The sequence below is a fragment of the Eumetopias jubatus genome, unplaced genomic scaffold, assembly GCF_037043125.1.
Source record: "Eumetopias jubatus isolate StellerSeaLion01/CBP00866 unplaced genomic scaffold, mEumJub1_p1.0 scaffold_10, whole genome shotgun sequence".
NCBI classification, from domain to species: domain Eukaryota; kingdom Metazoa; phylum Chordata; class Mammalia; order Carnivora; family Otariidae; genus Eumetopias; species Eumetopias jubatus.
This window is the reverse complement of record NW_028274816.1, coordinates 75,419,177-75,428,977: the sequence shown is the minus strand read 5'-3', so window position 1 is coordinate 75,428,977 and position 9,801 is coordinate 75,419,177.

Sequence of the window (9,801 nt, the reverse complement as noted above, 5' to 3'; positions counted from 1 at the left end):
CCAAGATCGCAGTGTAGCGGGGGCGCAGAGCACCTGGCTCCGGGGGCCCCAAACAGACCAGATTTGGTCACTACTCCGCTGACAAACTCCAAAGGCAGAGAGCGGAGTGGTGGGGAAACAAAGGAATTTATTTCAGGGAGGCCGACGCCGGGAAGACCCCAGACTCAAAGTCTGTCTCCAAAGTGCTGAAAACCCTTCCAGGTTTACATAAGGAAATTGAGGGACAGGGATGCGTGTGCGCGTTCTGGTGCAGTGCGGGTGGGGCGTGCAGGTCGGGTGGGTCATTGTCTTGGGGTCAGTCGTGGGCCGGGTCTTGCTGGCTCCGGGCAGTCCTTACTGCTTGAACCGGTGCTTCGGTTCCCATCACCGGGTGCTTTGCGGCAGGGTCTTTTGCCCCAGTTGAGAGAGAAGCTGGAAAGGAGAAAGCGATCAGTTAGAGAGTTTGAGGTCAGCTTGTAGGTGGTTGGAGTCCACTTTCAGCATAAGGCGTGGGTGGTGGAAGGAGGTCATATTTGAACCCGGTAAGTCCGTCTTTGCTGCCTGGTCATCAAGGCTGCCTTCCTCACATGACAAAAAAAAAAAAAAAAAAAAAAGAGAGAGAGATTTGGGGAGGGAGGGTTGTGGAGAAAGAAAGAGGCGCCGGGTCTGTGTGCATTTTCTGATTAGTATTTATGCATTTCTTTCCAGAGTGGGAGGAACTTTCAGTGCCCCGTAAGCATTATGGTAATTTCTTAGTGAGGACAGTTAATTCTGGCATCTTACACAGCTCCCAGCTTTTCTGCAGACAGGCTCATTTATCTTCATGGGCTTTTATTATAAAAGGTATTTACATATTATACATATTTACAATTCTTTCCCACCACCAAAACCAACAAAATTTCCACACGCGTGGCTCATGAATTTCTTATGAACTAAAAGACACTGAAATATTCACTGTTCTCCCCTCTCACTTGTTTTAGGGTCTTTTTTTGTTTTGTAATTTACCCTCTGATTAGTCTTCCCCAGGCTCATTTACACATCCATAGGCCTCATCATTTTTGCTGTTCTAAGGAGTCTTTATCACTTCAGATCATGAGCACGTGCTCCTGTTCTCCTCTCCTTTTAGCTAAATCTCCTAAAATGCTTCAGGGATGTTTTTTTTTTTTTTCCTGTTTCATTCCTTTTAAGGAATGCTTATTTCAAGAACATCACTTGCTGGGTGCCTGGCCCTGTGCTGAGTGCAGGCCTCAGGAGGGTGGATTTGCTGAGTGCTTTTCGGGAAGGGAGCATGCAGGCTGGCCAAGGGCTGGCTACGCGTTGAGGATAAAGCCCAGGCAGAGGACATGGCTCCTTAGTGAGTTCCACCGCCGAATCAGCCCTGGGACTGGGAACAAGTTGTGACCACCCTCACTGCCCAATTCCTTACCTAAAAATAAATAAATAAATGAAGGAGACGGTAGCGTTTTAGGCTGAATTGCATCCCCGTGCCAATTCATATGTTGACATTGTGACCCTAATTGTAATTTGGGGGGCACAGGCTCGGGTCGCAGCCCAAATTGTGTCGCATGAGAGAACACCAGTTGGGTTTCCAAAGATACGAGGGAATGCTTGCATAGGTCGTTTACAAAGACTTTTGATTGGTGTCGGTGGCAGAAAGCAAATGTTGGCTAGACATAATTGGTTGCCGAGGCTATCACGAAGCAAAAGCCCATTACTATAGCCAGCTGCAGGTGATCATGCAGAGTCCTTGGCATATTTGTGGTTTGGCCAGGTGCAGGGGTTCTACCCAGTGAGGATGTGCTTAAGGCCCACCTCCTTAATGATCTCCTGGCTCCCTTTGTCAAACCCCTTGACACAAGTGACTCCATTTTATTTCACCTTTCACTGGAGCAAGGGTCTTAAAAGAGGTAATTAAGTTAAAATGAGGTCATTAGCGTGGGTCCTAATCCTATATGACTGGTGACCTTCTAAGAAGAGGAGATTAGGACACAGACACAGGACGCACACAGCGGGAAGACAGCCACCCACAAACCCAAGAGAGAGGCCTCGGAAGAAACCAGCCCTGTCAACATCTTGACCTTGGACTTCCAGCCCCCAGAATTATAGTCTGAAAATAGCTGTCTGGTGCTTAAGCTCCCCATTGCCATGGCGGCGATAGCAAACTCATATAGGGAGGGATTCTAGTACCTGCTCGGCCAACCAAACAGGAGTGTACATGGCAAGGAAGGAACGGTGTGAAAAATGGTGTGCCATAAAGCCACCGTGGAGTTTTATACTTTTCACTATTGTCTGGGACCTTCCGGATCACTGTGTGGACATGGGTTGTTTTCACGTGTGCAGGCTTCTTTCCCCTTCTTCTAGGGTTAGCATCCCAGTTATTTGGGAGGGGACCCATCTCCCACTGTCGGGGCATGGATATTCAGAGGGCTGACCATGCTGCCCCCTTTCCAAAGATAGGGAGGTGACCTTGGCCTGCCAGTTGGCATAACCCATCCTCCTGACCACAGCGCCCTGGGTCTGGGAGGGTATGTGTTTCAAACTGGCCAGCTTCAGTCCTGGGACCTGTGCTCCAGATAAAGTACAGATTTTGCATTTCAGATCAACAGGGAATGATTTTTTTTAGTATAAGTGGGTCCCCAGTATTTGCAGAGACTGGTAACCCTAGCTGGACTATTAGAGAGGGGCTTTCTTTTTTGCTGAGTGTGTTGGGCTGATGTTGTGTATGCTGAGGCTACCAGGAGCAAGCCTCCCTGAAGGGGGTGGGGATCTGAGCTCAGAGATAAAGAGTGCGGGTACCTGATGCCATCAGTTGAGGTTCTGGAACCATCCACATCTATCGCTGGGAACTGCCTCTCCACCCTTCAGTTTTGTTAGCCAATGAAGTCCCGCTTTTACATATGAGCCTATGTGAGTTGGGTTTTTGTCCCCCATGACACCGAATGGTGACTTGTAAAATCATGATTCGGTAGTTAAGCCGATGAAATCCTGTTTGTCCAGGTTTTGCAAAGATGGGGAACAGGAGGCCTCATCTGAAAAGTAATGAGAAACAAAACAAGTTTAAATGAATCCAGTCTCCCAGAGACCTCTTCATCAAGTCACTTCATCTTCCTTTTTCATTGCAATGTCACACTGCCGCAGGGGTGAGGCCATGTGGATGGGAGCAGGGGCTTTCCTGCTGGCTTCTGCAGAAGGGGTAGCTCCAAAGGCCTTCATCCTGCTGGGCTGCCCCCCAGCTCCCAGGTCAGCGACAGCATCATGACAGCAGTGAGAGCCTCCGGTGCCAAGTGAGGGGACTGGGCAGCACACGGGGATCTGTCCTCAGAAGACTTGCAAAGAGAGGGGCTTGCTTGTTCTCTGCAAGTGGGATTATGAATTCACTGCTAAGAGACCGAGCAGAGACTGGCAAACCCGCACGAAGACACAGCCGGCCTCTGGGGCCACGGGATCGAGGGAGAGCTGATTAGGGCTCGAACAGATCTAAAAGAAGAGTGTCAGGAGAGGGGGATTGGAGGCAGTGGAAACCCACAGAGTCGTTTCCATCCGGGGGGCAAGAGCAGGCCCAGCCCGTCTGGGCACAGGCCGGAGAGGTGCTTGGCTCCCCTGGCCACGGACACTCACATTTCCTTGCCAGGCCATCCTCGTGGAGGCTGATGGGGACTCAGAGGCAATTCACAAGCTCCGTTCCTCTCCTTGCTGTGATTCCTGAGCTCCAGTTCCAGAGAGAATGGCCTCGCACCCGCCTGGCCTACAGAGTGGAGAATGAGCTGGCCTGTCGGCGCCAGCCATCTGGTCAGTTGCTCAGTGCGGCTTCATCCTGAGAGTGCCGTTCTCCTGTATAGACTCGTTGACCTTGTAGCTGTTCCTATCATCAGTCGTGCAGAACGTGGGTGTGAGTGATGCCCCCTGGATGACGTGTTTGGGGACAGAGATGACAGGGAACGAGAATCCTGCCCTGTGCCAGAGAGTGTCCCATCCACCTTTCTCCGTCCACCACACTGAATCTCCAGCCTTCTCTCCAGTCTGCTGGGTCGGCATAAGGGGCGCGTTGTTGTTGGCCCGGGAGTGGGGCTGGACAATGGAGGGATTCTACTCCCAGCTGTAAAGACCGCTTCCTCCCAAGGTCTCTGAAATCAGACGTGTGTCTCACCGTGGCAAGGATTGATTTGCTTTTGCAAAACCCGTCTAGTCTCCATAAAGGACTTGGTTTCTACTATTAGCAAAACTTAAGACCATGGTATGCAAGCCTTACGGCTTATTCGCACTGATTGACAATGAAAGATACCTGGCTCAGATAATGTTCCCCGAAATCCTGGATGTCCCCTCATACACCAGAGCGAGAATATGTACGGTTCAGCGTACCCTCCACATGTATTTCAACGCATCACTCTGCTCCCTATCACTGGGGCCATGGATTTCACATAGTCACTAAATATTCAGGCCTTCCTACGTGTCAGGCGCTATGCTGATAACCGAGGATGTGACTGTGAACAGGACAGACACGGTCCTTGCCCCGCGGTGTGGACAGACTGAACAATAATCACACACACAGGCTGGTGATCCCAGCAGGGAGTTGTGGGAAAGCGCGGACCGCTGTGGGGATGTGTGCAACAAGGGGAATTGGGTTTTTTTCCAAGGGCTTCGAGAAACTTCCTGCAGAGGGAACTTTCGGGGGTGCCCCGAAAGATGAAGGGCGAGTGCCGGTGGAGAAGGCGTGGGGCAGTGCCTCATGCAGACAGAGGAGCATGTCAGAAGGCCCCGAATCCAGAAGCTCAGCAGGGCCCCGTGTGAGTGCAGAGAGATGATGCTGGAAGGGTGCAGGTTAAAGAGGTCGGTTTTCTCTCAAGTGCTGTGAAGAGCCCCCAGAACACTGAGCCAGGAGTGGCAGGGTGGGAGGTGCACTTAGGTGAAGGCTGGGAGAGCCCATAGGATGCACAGGGATTGGCTAGGACCCACTTGCCATAGACCAGGACAGACGTGACGCTGGCTGGGCTGGGAGGGTAGGCAGTGGCCACGGGGAGAAAGAAGCTCACGTGAGTGAGTGGCCGAGGACATAAAGCCAACGGGACTCCATGGGGGGAATAAAACATGAGAACCCCCTCTCGGCTCCAGACAGATTCCCTTGAGGGTGAGCACCTGGGAGTAGTTTACCTGGTCTCCTCAGGTGGGACCAAGCATCATCTTCTGCTTCTCCTTACACTTGCTCTTGTTGCTTTTTAAAAGCATGACTTAGTTTTGACTTTGCAGCCATCATTCTGAGTGTATGGGCACCTTTCCTGCTGCCGGACTAGCCCATGAATTGCAGGAGGTAAGGACCGTAACTCCCTCATTTGTATTTCTCTCCCACAGGACCTGGCTTACTTGGATACTGGTGGTATCCAACCATGAGTGGGGATACATCGAAATGCTGTAAGAAAGTTGCTGGAAGATTGGGTTTGCTGAGGGGGGAGGTTGTGTGTGTAGATTGTGGTAGTTAACTTGTACTGAGCCTGCGGTGTTAGGCAACACTCTAAGCACTGTGTGTAGAGGAACTCATTTCATGCCAACAACACATCAGTCAGGTAAGTACTGTTATTATCCCCATTTAATGGATGAAGACACTGAGGCACACACTAGCTTTTAAATACAGTCCTTGAGAAAGACCCCAGCTTGTTGACCTGTGACTCAGAATTGGACGTGTCCAGGGGCATAGAGAGGCCTCCTGTAGGTTTATGAAAGCGGAGAGGGAAGTAGGCCCAACGCTCTCTCTCCCACCAAACAGCCGCTCCCACCCCATTAACTGGAGAGGGGGGGCTTGAAGGATGACCTGCAGACCCACCAGACGCGGAAGGGGCAATCCCTCATGGCCTGCTTCCACGCCCTTGTGCTTGCCTCTTAGCTCTTTTAAAGACCAGAACGATGGTTCCGCCCAAACCCTTGACCTTTGGAGCCTGATGACACGAAGCTGTACTTGGAAATGGGAAACGTGAAGGGACTTTGGAGCCGTCTTCTCTCTCATCCCGACCTGATTTAGGACCAGGCTGTTAGGACGGTGGGTGTCCACAAGATGGCGGACTCCTACCAATGGTGGATCTGTGGGCGGAAGAAGGGAAGGAGGGCAGGGCCGGCTGGCTGTTTCCATTGGTTCAACCTGCCTGGTTGTGCCAGAGACTTTCTGGGTGGGTGTGGAGCTGGGCTCAGCTCGAGGTGAAGAGGTGCAAACAGAACTTTGTACCCGGAAATACTGGTGTCCAAAGGGGAGTGTTGCAGGGGAAGAGCCGAGCTCCGCCGTGTCCTGGCAGATTGTTTGCCACCCCAAGATTCCGGGCAGATCAGGTATGTTCCAGGGGAGCAATCACTTCTTCTAACACCAGGGCACGCCGAAAGTAAATAATAATGATACTAGCCATCAGGTATTGCATATTTACGGTGAGCCGGCCTGCTGCCCTTGGGTCCTTCACACCCGATCTAGACTCTCCCTCCCATCCTACAAGCCCTGGCCCCCCCCAGCTCGCCCCTCTCCCAGGTGACACCTTCACCCGAGATTCAGTTACTCTTTGGATTAGCTGCCTAGGGTTGCCATAGCTGGTTATCACAAAACTGGTGACTTAAAACAACAAAAATGTATTCTTCCACCTTTCTGGACATGGCAAGTCCAAAATCAAGGTGTCGACAGGGATGTACTCCCCACCGAAGGCTCTGGGGACTCCTTTCTTGCCTCTTTCACCTTTGGGGGGGGGGGTGCTCCTTGTGGTCACGTGACTCCAGGCTCTGTTGCTTCACAACGCCTTCTCTGGTCCCTGTCTTCATTTTTCTGTCTCTTATATGGAGACACATGGACTGGATTGTTGGATGTAGCCTCCCCACCCCCCACCCCCGTAATCCGGGATGATCTCACCTGGATATCTGCAAAGACCCTTTTTCTAAATAAGGTCACATACACAGGTCCCAGGGGTTAGGACGGGGACAGATCTTTTCGGGGGCCACCCCTCAATTCACTAACACTCGCTGCAGAAACCTATGTGTTCTCCTGGGCACCTCCGACTCCTCCCTCCCTGTGAAAGTGGACCGCCGATGCTGGTAGACTTTTCTGCTCAGTGCCAACACCTAACCCAAGCCGTGAGCATTTCTTCCCTAACCTCCTAACCGGTTTCCCTGCGTCCGCCCTGTTGTGGCCTGAACTGTGGCCCTGCCCCCCCAACTCCTGTATCAAAGCTCTGACCCCCGGTGGTGATTGCTTTGGGAGGCGGGGCTCTCCTTAGATAAAGTTAAATGAGGTCACAAGGGTAGGGCCCTAATCTGACAGGACTGACATCCTTAGAAGAAGAGTACCAGGGATCTCTTCCGGGCAGGAACGGTGGAAAGTCAGAGGACACAGTGAAAACCAGCCATCTACAAGCCAGGAGGAGAGACCTCTCCAAAAAGCCACGTTGATGGCACCTTGGTCTCGGGCTTCCTGTCTACAGAAGTGTGAGAAAATACACTTCCGTGGTTGCAGCCACTCAGCCTGTGTATTTTGCTAATGGCCACCCAAGCAAATGCATGCACATTGCGAGCTTCCTCCTACCCGGACTCTGCAATGCAGCCCGCAACCTGTGTCAGACCCAAGTCCCAAACCTCGGCTAAATCAAGCCTCCCACTCTCCCTTCCTTCCCCAAATCTATCCAGGCACTGTTCTGAGCACGAGGGCTGTTAACAGTGAACAAAGCAGACAGCGCCCCCCTGACAGTCCTGTGTGAAGGATCCAGTCCAGCCGGCTCTCGCTGCCTATGGTTCTGAGCTTTGAACGCCATCTACAAAACCCAGTCTGGCCAGCTTCCCCTTGTCCCATGCTCCTTGGCCTTCCCCTCCACCGCCCATATCCGCCTGCACTCTCCTGACAGCCTTCTCCAGTTCTTCCAGCACATACTGCTCCATCCCTCCAGGGAGCCTGGAGCTCTGCGGCTCCTTCTGCCTGGAAGGCTTCCCCTTAAGCTTACTTAACCCTGGCTCCTGTTTCTGCTCTTGAATAACCCTGTTACAGGCTCCCAGCACCTGCCCCTTTTCCCCCTGCAGCGCTGATAACAATGACAATTAAATCATTAACTGTGTAGCTAGCTGTCTGGTGTCTCCCTAACCCACCGAGTCTGAAAGCCCCATGAAGACCTGCCTCCTTTTGATTCCTGCTGCTTTCCCAGGGCTTAGCAGGGTCAGAACAGAGCAGGCACCTGTTACTTATTGTTACCTGAATGAGCAAAGGAATGAACTAGCTACTCTCATTCTGATAAGCGTCTCACATCCTTTAGATGTTTTCATGCCCAGTGTTCAGATGGGAAAAGTAAGACGCAGCGTGGGTGGCGAGGTGACTGGCAAGAGGTCACCCAGTTAGTAATGGTCGGCACTGAAATAGCAATCCATAGATTTCTGATGTCAAAGACACGGCTTCTAACAGCCATGATTCAGACCCAGTTTGCTTTAAATGATGAGAGAATTCTTAACAGAAAAGCAGAAGCATCCCAACTAGAAATTCACTAAAGAATCATTTCCCCTATCCAAATAATTATTGCAGTGAACAGGAGAATGGATGAACAGTCTGTGATATATTCACATAATGGAATGCTACTAGCAAAAAAAAATAAAAACAAAAACAAAAACAACCCCAAAAAACCCCAAGAAATGAACTACTAATAACATGCTATTGCATTAGTGAGTTGCAAAAGCGTTGTGCTGAGCCAGGGAAGCCAGGCACAGAAGAGCTCATGCTGGAGGATTCCATTTACGGGAAATTCTGGAATAGGCAAAATCATCTATGGTGAAAAACATCCGATCAGCGGTTGCCTCTGGGGTGGCGGTGGGGGAAGGGCATGAGGGAACTTTCTGGGGTGATGACAACTTTCTGTATCTTGATGGAGGTTTCAATTCCCCGAGTGTGTATGTATTTGTTCAAACTCAGCATACGTTAAGCTTGAGATTTGTTAATTTCTGTGTTTGCAAACTTTATCTCAAAAAAGGAAAGCCGTAAGCAAATACTAAACTCTAGTTAATGATATACACGCTGAAGTGTTTACAGGTGAAGGGTCCTAACGTCTGCATCTTATTTGAAAACTAGTCAAAAAAAATGACAGGTTGGGGTGCTTGGATGGCTCAGTCGGTGAAGTGTCTGCCTTCTGCTCAGGTCATGATCTCAGGGTCCTGGGATCGAGCCCCGAATTGGGCTCCCTGCTCAGTGGGGAGTCTGCTTCTCCCTCTCCCTCTGACCCTTCCCCTTGCTCATGCTCCTGCTCTCTCTTGTTCTCTCTCTCAAATGAATAAATAAAAAAAATCTTAAAAAAAATAAGACAGATTGATGATGGACAGAGGGAGGAATAGAAGGAAAGCAGAAGAAAAGGTTAAATGTAGACTCGAGGTGATGGCATATGGGTGTTCACTGCACAATACTTTCAACTTTGCTCTCTCTCTTTGAAGTTTTTCATCATAAAATATTGATAAAATAGTGTTATAAGCTGAAAAATGCATTTCCAAAGTAGCTAACGTTCACCGTAATCAGTAAGATGCTCTAGAGATGAAGAAAGCTGAAAAATGCATTTCCAAAGTAGCTAACGTTCACCGTAATCAGTAAGATGCTCTAGAGATGAAGAAATCGAAATGCACTCATTGCCGTTTTGCCCTAGTTTCAAGGGGATGATAGACAAGGAAGACCCAGAGAAGGCGCTGAGCACGTTGGAAGCAGGCGGGGCCAAGCCTTGGCAGGACCCAGCGGACTTTTCTCTGGGCTGGAGAGGTTACAGAATTCGGGACTGGACATCAAGGGTGGCAGAGTTGGCCCTCAAAACTTGCTCACCTGTGGGTCCAGTGAGAATCAATGAC